Source organism: Engraulis encrasicolus, chromosome 14 (genome assembly GCF_034702125.1).
Source record: "Engraulis encrasicolus isolate BLACKSEA-1 chromosome 14, IST_EnEncr_1.0, whole genome shotgun sequence".
In the NCBI taxonomy this organism is placed as follows: Eukaryota; Metazoa; Chordata; class Actinopteri; order Clupeiformes; family Engraulidae; genus Engraulis; species Engraulis encrasicolus.
Window position 1 is genome coordinate 15,187,622 of NC_085870.1, and position 15,573 is coordinate 15,203,194.

Genomic DNA, 15,573 nt, shown 5'->3' on the forward strand with positions numbered 1-15,573 from the left:
CAATGCAGCTCAGCTTCATGCATGCATATGAAAATTAAGTTTTCATTACCCAGTCAATGCACAACCCACCTTTGGTCAAAGCCATGGCCAACAGATTGCACTGAAAGAGTCTCTAAAGACAACTAAATATTGTCACATAGTTCTGGAAGAAAACACACAAACCAGTGAGTGGTAATTATCCTATTCATATTAAATACAATCTGCACAGAAGGCTCTAAGATAAGATTAATTATCATTTTAGATATTAGTGACATAATATGAACAGAACAGATCTGATCAAACTCTTTTCTCTCAAACATTGTTTTCATTGCACATTAAACACGCAGTTCACGAGTGTTTTCCACACAGGCATATGCGTGGGATACAGTAAGCCAAACTAATTTAACACAGCTTTAGGGTGACCCCTGCTGGATCTGAAGTGAAAACTGGAAGAGCAGAAATAAGGATATATTTTTCCCCTCTCAATCCTACTTGTGATGTTTCGGTTGTAATAAACAACAAACTGCTGATTAAAACAAGATTGACTTCACTGAAGTTCTACTGCAGTGGCATGCACAGACATTTTGGGGGGCAGGTGCTGAAGGGGGGTGGAGGCATGTGGAACTTCTGGCTAGATATCATATTGGGGTATTAGTGTCACATGCTTCTGATCGTGAAGCATTTGTAGATTGCTGTGTCATGTCAACATGGACCACAGTACATTGAGACAAAAACTTTCAAAAGAGCCCTTTTTTGGCCCTGCCATATGACCGACCGGGTTCGATTCCCGCCCCAGGTCCTTTGCCGACCCCTCCCCATTCCAGTGGAGTAGTCTACGTTTTTGTGGTGGGTATACTGTGTATTTCAGTATTTTTTAGATGAGTATACTGTATATATTTGTGCTATTCTGAATAATGGATCAATCAATTTGAGGTGGGTAGGCTATACTGAAATTCCTGAAATTTTGAAGTGGGTAGGCCTGTACTGCGTATAGGCCTAGGCTACCTGCATTGCGCTCTACTACACCAATGCCTCATTCGCTTCATGTCCACCTGTCAAACTGTCCTATCATCAATGGAGTCGTAAAAGACCACAAAAAGAGCGCATTTTTTGTCCAGTAGTCTTGGCGGGCAAAGGGGCAGGTGCTTTATCTGTGCAGCCTAATCTCCATAGAATCGTCTGGGGTGCCTGAACCTTTCTGAAGGAGTTCCTTGTGATGGAATCAAGTAAAATGTTATAGCAAGATGAAACATAGCTTGCGTCATCAATTCAAATGAGTGTGAAGTCAGGTCTCCTAAAGGAACGTCTACAGGAACTGTGTGTGTGTGCCCCCCTCAAGCCTATGCTTTCCCACTTGCTTTCCGAACCTGGGGTCGCGCGGTTAAGGTTAATCCAGTGTTTTGAGAGGAAAACCAAACGATGGCTGGCACTCAGACCCACAGAAAAATGCATCCTATATTCCTACCTGCAAGTCATGCGGAGTTCTCACGGCAGCTGTGGGCCTCGGTGTTCTTGGCAAACTCTCGCAGTTGGATCCTCTTTTCTGTTGCTGTTCAGTCTCCTCATTCTTATAATTTAAAATTAGTTCTACCCCGCTGTTGCGTCGGCATCCCCGTGAATAAACACGGCGGCGTTAGGCAACAAACCAAACCAAAACTTCGCCGGCGAACAAAAAAAACAAACATGTCGCACCAAGCACTATTATTTTCCTATATGGCTATCAGAAGTCAGCCTGGTTCTCACCAAAGAAACTCAACAGAAGAACAATCTCTCGGGGGGAAATGCATTGTCCACGGTGTAGTACGGGGGCGTTGCCTGAGCACGAGTGGATGGAAAATTAACTCCCTTGCGCATGGTCATTGGTCAGTGGGTGCGATGGATACAATTTTCGTACTCCCTTGCACATGGTCAGTGGGGGCGACACCATGATGGATAATTTGGATCATCTTGGATTCAGCCATCTTGAAAGTGTTGTAGCTCTGCGTTTTGGGGATATACTAAATGACATACATGGTATTTTAAGTTGGCTAAGGAACACTGCATATGATATAATTTTGAAAATCAACATGGCTTTGAGCGGGATTCGAACTCACAACCTCCATATCTGTAATCCAGCCCCTTTGCCAATGATATTAAATGACATACAATACATGATATTTGAAGTTGGCTAAGGAACACTGCATATGATATCATTTTGAAAATCAACATGGCTTTGACTGGGGTTCGAACCCCCAACCTCCATATCTGTAATTCAGCACATTTGCCATTGATGATAAATGACATACATGGCATTTTAAGTTGGCCAAGGAACACTGCATATGATATAATTTTGAAAATCAACATGGCTTCGACTGGGGTTCGAACCCCCAACCTCCATATCTGTAATTCAGCACATTTGCCATTCATACTAAATGACATACATGGCATTTTAAGTTGGCCAAGGAACGCTGCATATGATATAATTTTGAAAATCAACATGGCTTCGACTGGGGTTCGAACCCCCAACCTCCATATCTGTAATCCAGCACATTTGCCATTGATAATAAATGACATACATGGCATTCTAAGTTGGCCAAGGAACACTGCATATGATATAATTTTGAAAATCAACATGGCTTCGGGTGGGGTTCAAACCCTCAACCTCCATATCTCTAATTCAGCAGCATGCTTTACCACTAAGCCAAGCAGCTAGCTGTCATGCACAGTCCAGCAAGACTATATTACATTGCATTGCAGAGCTGAACAATAGACTTCTAGAATGGTTGCTCGCACCTGCTCGTTAAGAATAGAATCTTGAGACAGTGACAGTTGAAATGGAACCCTTCATTGACTGCACCTGTTCTGAATGACAGTTAGTATTGTGCTGTAAACAGGGGAGAGAATGAGAATGAGTTTTTTGTCTTTACAACATCGTTGTAAAAAAACTAAAAGGAGTTGGCACGTGTCCTTTTCACAGATCAGAGTCATGCTTGTGATCTCTCTAACAGTCTTTGAATGAAGTTTATAGGTTAAATGGTTCAGGCAGGGCCGGTTTTTAGCATAGGCCGGCTAGGCGGTCGCCTAGAGCGCCATGTGAAGAAGGGGCGCCGAAATGGCGCTCTCCTATGCGTAATTTTGCGATATGAAGTTTTTTTATGAAGTCGCAATCAACAAAGAGTGGCGAAAGCGCTCCTCACGGCAAAGCGCCCCTCAGCCAATAGTAATATCTCTTCCAACTGTCTCTGGGAAGTCTGTGAACCAATAAACAGACAGTTCTGAGAAAGGGGGCGGGACGAGTGACAGCGTGTGGTCTATTTTGAATTTGGAGACTCACTCGAGAGACAGAGGGGGCAAGCGCAAACAGTAGTGCTGCTCTGCTGGATGGAGATTATTATGTTCTCATTAAACCACTCATTGCATGATGCAGGAGTTTCAGAGGGTGTTTTGGAACTATGTGATTTAATCAGCAACCGTTTGTGATTATGGAAAGCCTAATTGTTATGAGGTTACTATTTGGAATTAGAGAGAAAAAGAGCTTTGTTTTTGATCAGAGAAATCGCTAGTTAGCATGCTAACATTAGCCAAGTATGCCAAGCAATGAAATCCAGTAAAGTAGCTGTTAGTAGCCTACTCACTACTCACTAACACCCACCTGATATCATAATACTTGCTTAGGTTGACAAGCAATGTAAAGTAAGACTGGTGCAATGTTTAAAACAATTTTAGCTGCCATATCTCCTTCCATCCACATGAATTACCTGCTTGTTGTAAGCTTAAAAAAACATTAATTTCCAGACCAGAATGACATAGCCTACATTAATCATGTAACAGAACCATGCACAGCAGACAAGTGAGGCTATTTACTATATTTTGTATATTATGAAATTCAATAGCGTGACAGCTCTTCTCCCTTTCTCTCACCCTGTCCCTCCAAACACATAGATAGCCCCCTTCTCATTCTCCTACTCACAAATGCACCACTATTTCCAGTCCAGAAATTAAATTGGTTTGGAAGACAGCACAAATGTGTAGCTTATTAAAATTGTTATGCTGCCATGCTTTGTGATGCTGTAGATAGTGTAGATCAATGCAGACCTCCTTGGTAGGCTTATTGTCTACACATGCATTTTACATGCAAATGTAGGCCTACTGTATCACTCTCCTGGCATTTCAATTTCACATTACAATTCAAACACATTGATAACCTCCCTCTCATCTGGGGTTGGGGGCCCCACCACCATCACATCCAACACACCACACAGTGAAGCTACTTTCATGCGACTCAATCTGATGTGTTGGTCGCCTGTCAAAAAGAACCACAAATGATGAAAAACGGTTATTGTTCTTGATGCTATTTAGTTAAGCTTACTAAGGATATTAGTCTTGTGTTCTGTGAGGTATAAGAAAGATTTTTTTTTTCTTTCAAAGGTGGGGGGGGGGGGCGCCAGAAATCAAACTCGCCTAGGGCACCAAATAAGCCAGAACCGGCCCTGGGTTCAGGCACAAATGGACCTCCGTGTGGGACATGCGCTGATCTCTTGAAAAATGCACTTTTGGAAAGACTGGGATTCTCCATAGACCCAGGCCTGTTTTTTTTACAAACCTGCCATTTAAAAAGTATTGGGAGTTGGGAGATGAAACTTTGACAATTTGGAGACATCCCATAGAGCTCGCTAACAACGCGTCAACTAAACTTCTAGGTGAAAGTGTTGATGTTTTATGACCGAAAAAGCCTCCTACACTCTAATCTTTAGAGTGGCGGAACCTTGGTTCATGAAGGTTCCACCATTGTTTTCAATGGGGACCCAAGCTTTCACAAAATCGCCAAAAACGGGAAAACGACAAGAGACACGGAAAAGCCTATTGATAGAAATGATCTCCAAGCCGAGCCGGTCGTTTTAGTGTTTGAACGGTGTCTCTATCTCGAAAGGCCTAGGAGGAGATCCATTTTCTATTTTACTGCCCGACACAAGAGAACCAATAATAACTAGATTGCATTCTCACAGAAAATGCTGGAAGCGGGCTTGCCTTTTGGGGCAGAGATGAAACAAAGTACTATTGAGAAAACAAAGCTAAAAGAAATCTTGCAAAAACTCCATCCACCCAGTCAGAAGTTATGGGCCAAACAATTCAGCCATCTTGGATTCAGCCATCTTGAAAGTGTTGTAGCTCTGCGTTTTGGGGATATACTAAATGACATACATGGTATTTTAAGTTGGCTAAGGAACACTGCATATGATATAATTTTGAAAATCAACATGGCTTTGAGCGGGATTCGAACTCACAACCTCCATATCTGTAATCCAGCCCCTTTGCCAATGATATTAAATGACATACAATACATGATATTTGAAGTTGGCTAAGGAACACTGCATATGATATCATTTTGAAAATCAACATGGCTTTGACTGGGGTTCGAACCCCCAACCTCCATATCTGTAATTCAGCACATTTGCCATTGATGATAAATGACATACATGGCATTTTAAGTTGGCCAAGGAACACTGCATATGATATAATTTTGAAAATCAACATGGCTTCGACTGGGGTTCGAACCCCCAACCTCCATATCTGTAATTCAGCACATTTGCCATTCATACTAAATGACATACATGGCATTTTAAGTTGGCCAAGGAACGCTGCATATGATATAATTTTGAAAATCAACATGGCTTCGACTGGGGTTCGAACCCCCAACCTCCATATCTGTAATCCAGCACATTTGCCATTGATAATAAATGACATACATGGCATTCTAAGTTGGCCAAGGAACACTGCATATGATATAATTTTGAAAATCAACATGGCTTTGACTGGGGTTCGAACCCTCAACCTCCATATCTCTAATACAGCAGCATGCTTTACCACTAAGCCAAGCAGCTAGCTGTCATGCACAGTCCAGCAAGACTATATTACATTGCATTGCAGAGCTGAACAATAGACTTCTAGAATGGTTGCTCGCACCTGCTCGTTAAGAATAGAATCTTGAGACAGTGACAGTTGAAATGGAACCCTTCATTGACTGCACCTGTTCTGAATGACAGTTAGTATTGTGCTGTAAACAGGGGAGAGAATGAGAATGAGTTTTTTGTCTTTACAACATCGTTGTAAAAAAACTAAAAGGAGTTGGCACGTGTCCTTTTCACAGATCAGAGTCATGCTTGTGATCTCTCTAACAGTCTTTGAATGAAGTTTATAGGTTAAATGGTTCAGGCACAAATGGACCTCCGTGTGGGACATGCGCTGATCTCTTGAAAAATGCATTTTTTGATAGACTGGGATTCTCCATAGACCCAGGCCTGTTTTTTTTACAAACCTGCCATTTAAAAAGTATTGGGAGTTGGGAGATGAAACTTTGACAATTTGGAGACATCCCATAGAGCTCGCTAACAACGCGTCAACTAAACTTCTAGGTGAAAGTGTTGATGTTTTATGACCGAAAAAGCCTCCTACACTCTAATCTCTAGAGTGGCGGAACCTTGGTTCATGAAGGTTCCACCATTGTTTTCAATGGGGACCCAAGCTTTCACAAAATCGCCAAAAACGGGAAAACGACAAGAGACACGGAAAAGCCTATTAATATACGCGATCTCCAAGCCGAGCCGGTCGTTTTAGTGTTTGAACGGTGTCTCTATCTCGAAAGGCCTAGGAGGAGATCCATTTTCTATTTTTACTGCCCCTGCACAAGACCAAGCTATAACTAGAAATGCATTCTCACAGAAAATGCTGGAAGCGGGCTTGCCTTTTGGGGCAGAGATGAAACAAAGTACTATTGAGAAAACAAAGCTAAAATAAATCTTGGAAAAACTCCATCCACCCAGTCAGAAGTTATGGGCCAAACAATTCAGCCATCTTGGATTCAGCCATCTTGAAAGTGTTGTAGCTCTGCGTTTTGGGGATATACTAAATGGCATACATGGTATTTTAAGTTGGCTAAGGAACACTGCATATGATATAATTTTGAAAATCAACATGGCTTCGAGCGGGATTAGAACTCACAACCTCCATATCTGTAATCCAACCCCTTTGCCATTGATATTAAATGACATACAATACATGATATTTGATGTTGGCTAAGGAACACTGCATATGATATCATTTTGAAAATCAACATGGCTTCGACTGGGGTTCGAACCTCCAACCCCCATATCCCTAATTCAGCACATTTGCCATTCATACTAAATGACATACATGGCATTTTAAGTTGGCCAAGGAACACTGCATATGATATAATTTTGAAAATCAACATGGCTTTGACTGGGATTCGAACCCCCAACCTCCATATCTGTAATCCAGCACATTTGCCATGCATACTAAATGACATACATGGCATTTTAAGTTGGCCAAGGAACACTGCATATGATGTAATTTTGAAAATCAACATGGCTTTGATTGGGTTTCGAACCCCCAACCTCAATATCTGTAATTCAGCACATTTGCCATCCTTACTAAATGATATACATGGCATTTTAAGTCGGCCAAGGAACGCTGCATATGATATAATTTAGAAAATCAACATGGCTTCGGGTGGGTTTCGAACCCTCAACCTCCATATCTCTAATGCAGCGGCATGCATTACCACTAAGCCAAGCAGCTAATTGTCATACATAGTCCAGCAAGACTATATTACATTGCATTGCAGAGCTGAACAATAGACTTCTAGAATGCTTGCTCGCACCTGCTCGTTAAGAATGGAATCTTGAGACAGTGACAGTTGAAATGGAACCCTTCACTGGCTGCACCTGTTGTGATTGACTGAAAGACAGTTAGTATTGAGCTCTAAACTGGGGAGAAAATGAGAATGAGTATTTGTCTTTACAACATCGTTGTAAAAAAACTAAAAGGAGTTGGCACGTGTCCTTTTCACAGATCGGAGTCATGCTTGTGATCTCTCTAACAGTCTTCGAATGAAGTTTATAGGTTAAATTTTTCAGGCACAAATGGACCTCCGTGTGGGACATGCGCTGATCTCTTGAAAAATGCACTTTTCGAAAGACTGGGATTCTCCATAGAGCCAGGCCTGTTTTTTTTACAAACCTGCCATTTAAAAAGTATTGGGAGTTGGGAGATGAAACTTTGACAATTTGGAGACATCCCATAGAGCTCGCTAACAACGCGTCAACTAAACTTCTAGGTGAAAGTGTTGATGTTTTATGACCGAAAAAGCCTCCTACACTCTAATCTGTAGAGTGGCGGAACTGTCGTTCATGAAGGTTCCACCATGGTTTTGAATGGGGACCCAGGCTTTCACTAAATCGCCAAAAACGGGAAAACGACAAGAGACACGGAGAAGCCTATAACTATACGCGATCTCCAAGCCGAGCCGGTCGTTTTAGTGTTTGAACGGTGTCTCTATCTCGAAAGGCCTAGGAGGAGATCCATTTTCTATTTTACTGCTGCCCTGCACAAGACCAATAATAAGAAACAGGACTTAGAGATTACTATAAACGGGCCTTGCTCTGCAAGGGCCATGCTCTGCATGGTCCTTGCTCCGCAAGCCCGCTTAATAATAAGAAACAGGACTTAGAGATTACTATAATCGGGCCTTGCTCTGCAAGGGCCATGCTCTGCATGGTCCTTGTTCCGCAAGCCCGCTTAAATAATAATTAAACAGGACTTAAGGATTACTATAATCGGGCCTTGCTCTGCGAGGGCCTTGCTCCGCAAGCCCGCTTAATTAAACAGGACTTCTAGGCAGTGGGCCAGGAATCATAGCTCATCTAGAAAATGAGTTTCGTTGTGACCGTTTAGTGGCAACTTAAAAACATGTTTTCTTGATCAATTTGGGGGTGCTGAATCCAAATCTGCCTGTTGCCACGGCGTCAGCCTGCACATTTGGCCACCACAAGGGGCGCTATATTAATTTTTGCTTATTTATGGGTAGAAACAGAGTTTTAAAGTTTTCCTTCCTGTTCAGTAATAACATTTTACAGATTGCTTTGTAACAACATTTTCCATGAAGTTTTGGACCATTTCTTTACTTCAAACCATGTTTTTCTCCAAACATGACAGTTGATTGGTTGAATTATAGAACAACATGTGTTGCATATACATTACAATCTAGACTCAAGATGGAAGAAAATACTAAAATATGACTATTTTGCAGGATATTCTGTGCGCGTCATCATGGCTCCCTATGCGGGCGCCATTGAACATGTGGAACGCCATGCCCTCTTTGAAACTTTCATATCCCTTGCCAGTATTAATTAGGCCTATGGACTTTATTAACTGCTACGTGAAAGTTTACACGTTTGCAATGTGTTCATGCCTTGTAATCTAGCATATGGATGCACACATTAGAGTCACAAACCCTATATTCATATTCAAACATTTCACACACGCATCCACACATTCTTAGTTAGAACTATTGTACTACTCCCCTACAAAGGAAAAAATAACTCAGCTGATCAAACTGTGCAACTGAGAGAAGTGACTTCCAAGTTTTTTGTTTAATCCTTATAATTTCTTTGAGTTCCGACACAGTAGTAGACGTACAGTAGTTGCTGTTGCCCCTTGTACTGCTGCAGAGATCTGAATTACTATTTTCTCAATTGAATAATTATAAATAATCATTATAATAAAAAGACCATGGCTATAAGATTATTGGTAAAATGGGCTCTGCATGGAATAATGATGACACATTGATACAATTATTACAGTATGCAGGCCTATTGATACCAAAATTGACCTTTGACCCATAGTTGGCGCACTATTACTGGATATTCCACCTTGTGTCTATCATTCTTGTGTCAAAGGGTCACGTAAAGACAACATGCAATAACTGACGTGGTGATTACTTGTTTTGTGCTCATAGTTATGACAAGCCATAATCTTCTAACCCTCCACTGCACAACATTGCCCTCTGGCAACACAATGTTTTTTAAAGCCTCATGTCCAGTGTGTGTCTCTTTACATTATCAAAACCAATCAGAATGTTAGAAAAGACATGAAGGAACAATTTAGAGTGGTTTGGATGACACTATGTTGTAGTATTTGAAGGCGGGACTTCCTCTTGGGGTGCGAAGGACACAAGATCTTTTGCATTATTAGTGTAACTAAACATGATAAAATCATGAAATAAAAAATAATTTTATGCGCACAAGGCTGTATAGAAGACTCTTATCAGGTTTTAAAAAGGGTTTCCCTTTGTGATTGTTTGGAACACTTTGTCTTTGCGTTGCCTCAAGGCAATGTTGTTCGATAAAGGGGTACTTTTTTGGGTGACTTTGTTATTATTGTTTTGTTTGTGTGTGGTTGTGTAACCACATCATCACATATATTTTATGCAGTAAAGACAACAACTAAATGTTCTGAAGTACTTTTTAAAATTGAAAATATCGTATACATATCTGATATTTTATAATGTATACACATTTTGACAAACAAAATGAATGTAATAATGCTTTATGGATGAGCGCATCAGGATCTGCATGCTAGAGAAATTTCATCTGAAGTTAGGTACTGTAGGTCAGCAATGCCAGTGATGAACATCTAAATGTAGAAGAGAGGGAGTAATGGTATAACATCCTGTAGAAAGAGACTATAATATATGAGACAACAGTTAGTGTGCTTTGACTTTATCAATTAGTCTGATTCTTTAGGTAGGCTCCTACCCAGTACCACTATTGTAGTACCCAGGTGGTCTGAGCTTGAAGCTGGATACAGCAATTCTCCCCCATATTTAGAGGAATAATAAGCATAACTACTGCTACTTGCACAAGTGAGGGTTAGGAGCTGAGGACATACAGTAGGCAGGCTGTCTGTAGATCATGTGCCCATTTGGAGCAAAATTTCCCAGAAAGCCATTTATCACAAAGGAATATCTTAGTTTCACTTCAAAACTATTACTTTTAGTTATATTCTGCATTTATTGTAGGGTTTGTACAATTAAATGTGGTACATGAAAAAGGATGTTGTATCCACCATCATTGAGGTGTCCCCCGATATACAGCATAATTGCTCCCGTTTCCATCGAGGCTCAGAAAGAAATTTTGGACTAGGGAATATAGTATAGAGTTCATTTCTTCCTGGAACTTTGCTGCCCAGGGTGGGCTGGTGACGGGGCCCTAAGCCACTGCATAGTTTGCTTATGCCTCGGGCCAGCCCTGCCTGAGTCCTACAGATTAGCCTATCCTTGTAGTCACTTGCACGGAATTATGGCTCACATGCAGTGGGTGTCTCCAATGGCCCACTTCTGACACCAGCAAATGGGGATAACTTTGCTTGTCCAGCTTCAAACTCAGGCCCTCGGGGTGCCAAATGTGCAATATGACCACCACACCAAGCAGCCAGTCTCATTAACATGACATTTAGGACACACACACACACAAACCTAGTAATGATCATTCCATCACTGTGCACTAAGGATCGACCGATTATCGGGCCGATATTTGCGTTTATCAAGTGTATCGGTATCGGCCGATACGCAGGCGGTTTTGGCCGATACGCCCACCCCGAGAGTTTGACTACAGACGGGCAGCTCTGTGTTGATGGCAGACCCGCAATGCACGCTGCTGCGTCACCCCTCCCCCTCTCATTGAGTACAGTAAACAGCCTTGCAGGCTGCCACAAAGTTTTAGACTTTCAGACGCATAATATTTTAATGTGGACACTGAATGACATGGCATGTGCATGTAATAGGCCTAAAGGGAGAATGTTTCAGCTCCATCCATTTTCTGTACTGATTTTAATTCCCTGGTTCATTGTCCAGTCAATAATCACCACCATTCGCCATCTTTTACCTACCGTTGTAACTGTCTACCGGCATATGTTTCAGTGTCTAATTTCCACAGCCTTTCAAAATGCGCATTTCATACCGTCATTCATTCATCAACTTCAATCTGTTTTAGCGACATCTAATAGGTAGCAAACACCACTTGCAAACTGGCTAAATTAAAATATTGTAAACTATTTCTGTAGCATTTAACCAACCAGCGTTGGTTAACTAGCCTAGGCCTACTGTTTTTATTTCCCTGGCTCATTGTTCGGTCATTTATCACCCCCAGTTGCCATAACCCTTACCTAGTGTAGCCAGAGATACTGTTGCTCCTTTAGAAACAATCTCTAGTGTAGCGTTGTAACGAGTGCCTTCCAGCATGTTTCAGTGTACATTTCCACCGCGATTCAAAACGCGCATTTCGTAGCGTCATTCATTTATCAACTTCCATCTGTTTAGCGATCTCCAATGAGTAACAAACATCACTTGCAAACTGGCTATTTCAATTCAGTTTATTTGGTTAGAAATACTGTGTAAAACAGTTCTGTAACATTTAACTGACCAGGTCACCGGCATGCTGCCACTTCCTTGTTCAGCAACAAGTGAATGTTCCAACATGTGTAAAATATAGGGGTGTCCGCCGTTTGGCGCACCAAACCATTTTGAACAGGGGTGTTTTTACTGGTGGGATTATTTGCTATGTATTTTATAATATGAAAATAAGAACATGGTTTTACTTGTCTATGTGTTTTGTTTGCATTTCTTTGGTTTGTTATTCTGGGCTTTTGTTTGTTAGTTGATTTGATTTGTTTTGTGAAAGGCCATAAATCAAGTACACCTATACAGGTGAAAAAATAGGCATTATTTAAACCCATAATAATCTTGGGGTCATCCCCAACATTTTTCAAATTTACAGTCAAGCTCTATGCTATTGTACCACTGTCAAGCCACAGTCCTTTGAATTTTTAATGCCTTATGTACTTTTTAGGAGGCTATAATGAAAAAGTTGGAAAAGCTAGTTGCTCAGTGTGCTTTGTACATGACAGTTATTTTCCTGTTATTCATGTTATGGTGTGATGAAAAGGTGATGGGATAGGATTTTTTTTTTTTTTAAATGATACAGTACTGATTTTTGTCATTTTTAACACTTTTTAACAATATCGGCATCGGCGTATCGGGTATCGGAAATCGGGTATCGGCCAAGGGTGATGGAAAAAATATCGGTATCGCATCGGCCATTAAAAAACCTGTATCGGTCGACCCCTACTGTGCACCTCTGTTTACGTGAGGTAATTGCGTGTTTTGTTCAATTTTAAACTGAATAAAAATAAGAATATTGGGCCTACAGGATAAATAATAATAAATATATATATATATATTTTATCAATAAAATGTCTCAAAATGAACAAAAAAAAAATCATGCATAGCCATATTGTGTGCAGTAGAGGGCTAATTATCAGTAATGTCAAGCAATGTATGTTGAGTTCAAATTAATTGTTAACCTGTGGTACTTTTGTTGCCATGCCATCTTCTTATTTTACAACATCAAATAACTTTTCACAAAGTATGTTTAATAGAATATACACATTAACTTCATCCTTTTTTCATAATATGAAATACACAGTAGCTACAGTGATTTCAAGCAGTTCATTCACCTACCACATGGTGGCGCTATGCCTAACTGCCATTTCACACACAGAGAAATGTTGGTAGGCATAATACACAGTAATCTGGGAAGTTTCACACTTGTGAAGCACTCCAAAAGGAGTTGGTGACACATTTCCTGTTGAATGGACAATTTTAATTAAATTCCCACATTACCAAATGTCGCTATTTCAACCTTTGTATTTTAAATCAATGTGCAACTTTTGACGATGGCAACACCTGGAATATTGATTTATGTACTATCAAGTACTTATATCAGCAAAAACCAAGTTGCCACCTGATCACTCCGACGAACCTGTAAGATAGGATTTCTGGCCCGCTGCCTATTAGAGATTACTATAATCGGGCCTTGCTCTGCAAAGGCCATGCTCTGCATGGTCCTTGCTCCGCAAACCCGCTTAATTAAGGACAGCTGACAGACATTCACGCTGTCCTATGACCTGTTCCACAGTGAATAACATTTCCGTACTCCCCTCGCCATCATTTCGTACTACGCTGTTATGACGTGAGTAAGCCCTCTTGTCTCAAGCCTCTTTGGTTCTCACTGACGGTGCGCGTGTGTAGCGCTGGAGACCAGCAGAGGTGGAAAGAGTAGGCCTACAGAAAAAAAATAATTGAGTAAAAGTATCATAACTTGTTTTGAAATCTACTCAGAGTAAAAGTAAAATTACCTCTTTGAAAATCTATTTGAGTAAAAGTACAAAATTACTTCTTTCAAAATGTAATTTGAGTAAAAGTTACTTAGTTGCTTTCAGTTAGCTTTTCTATCGAGGAATTCGACTTTTCTTCTTGAATAGCGCCATCCGTGACCTCTGTCTATTTCTGCACCAGTCATCTTCCAATAACCTGGCTATCGTGACTACAAAACCCTGCGAGCGTGGACCTGGCCCTGAGCACTGTATTCTCAGAGGGCCTTCACAACATGCATCTACGTGTATCAAATGCCTCGTTATGGCTGAAACGACCAATCAGGCCACTCTTGCCTCTGCCTTATTTTGCAGTGGGGAAATTTAAATACTAAACTTTTATTGTCTTAAAAAATGAGACGGATATGAACTTCAAATACCCATGTTTGCCAGACTGACTTGGTCATGGAATTTTGAGCAGAATCAAAATAATAAGCAGGCCCAGGGTCTGCCCATTGCCGACTATTGGGCTGTCAAACCAGTGACATGATACCGATGGGCGCTGGATAATCATGCAATGGATTAGTCCAAAATAGATCATTTACTGTGTGAAATGATAAATACGCACAGGTGGCAGATGTTTTCCTTAATGTCATTTTTCTCTACCCATCAGAATTTACTCAGTACTCAAGGCAGGTTCAAATGTAATTAAAGGAATAGGTCGGTATTTTGCATTTGGGACCTTAATTATGGTGTATCATACACTGAGCTACCCACCTGTGTCACTTTTGTTTGATTTGAAGCCTTCCTTCCGTGAGATTTTGGGTTTGCGTGATATCCACAAACCACCATGCAACGGGAGTCAACGGGGCACAGACTTTAAATCCGTCGTACACGCATAAACAGTATCTTCTTATTTTGTTTAGGGTCATTGGGATGATACAATTACGTTGCCGCCTCATTTCAATCTTTAAATCTCCCGGGTTCAGTGAACGAATTAAAAATCTGTATTGACTGAGGTGTGCCACGTCATCTTTCTGCGACGCTCATTCTGACAGCCAGCCAGCTCTACTACGGCAGTCGGCAACATGATACTGTAACAAGAAGCAAACGTTGAAGCTCTCAGTTTTTAACAGTTCTTCGGCTAGAACTTTGCTATGGGTTGAATGTGCGCATATACTGGATGCTGAAACAAAATGACAAGCTTTATGAAACCGTGGCATTTTGCGTTGAGATAGAAAAGGAAGGCGCCACACTCCACACCACACATGCTTAACACCATCTAAAGCAAATTTGTTTATCTTGGTCTCATCAGACCACACGACATGGTTCCAGTGATCCATATCCTTGGTCTGTATATCTTTCTTGAGACCAAGATAAACAAATTTGCTTTAGATGGCGTCAAGCAAGCGTGGTGGTATACAAGTGAGCTTTACACAAAAAGTGCATCATCTGGCTAGTCAAGCATGGTTGTGGGACTGACATGGTTTGGCGATGTATGGATGGCGTCAACATTGGAAATCTGAATTACACCTAAAGAAGCATGCATGTCAACATGCACTGTGACTACAGAAGCAGATCATGATACTCTCCATAGGATTTCATTCA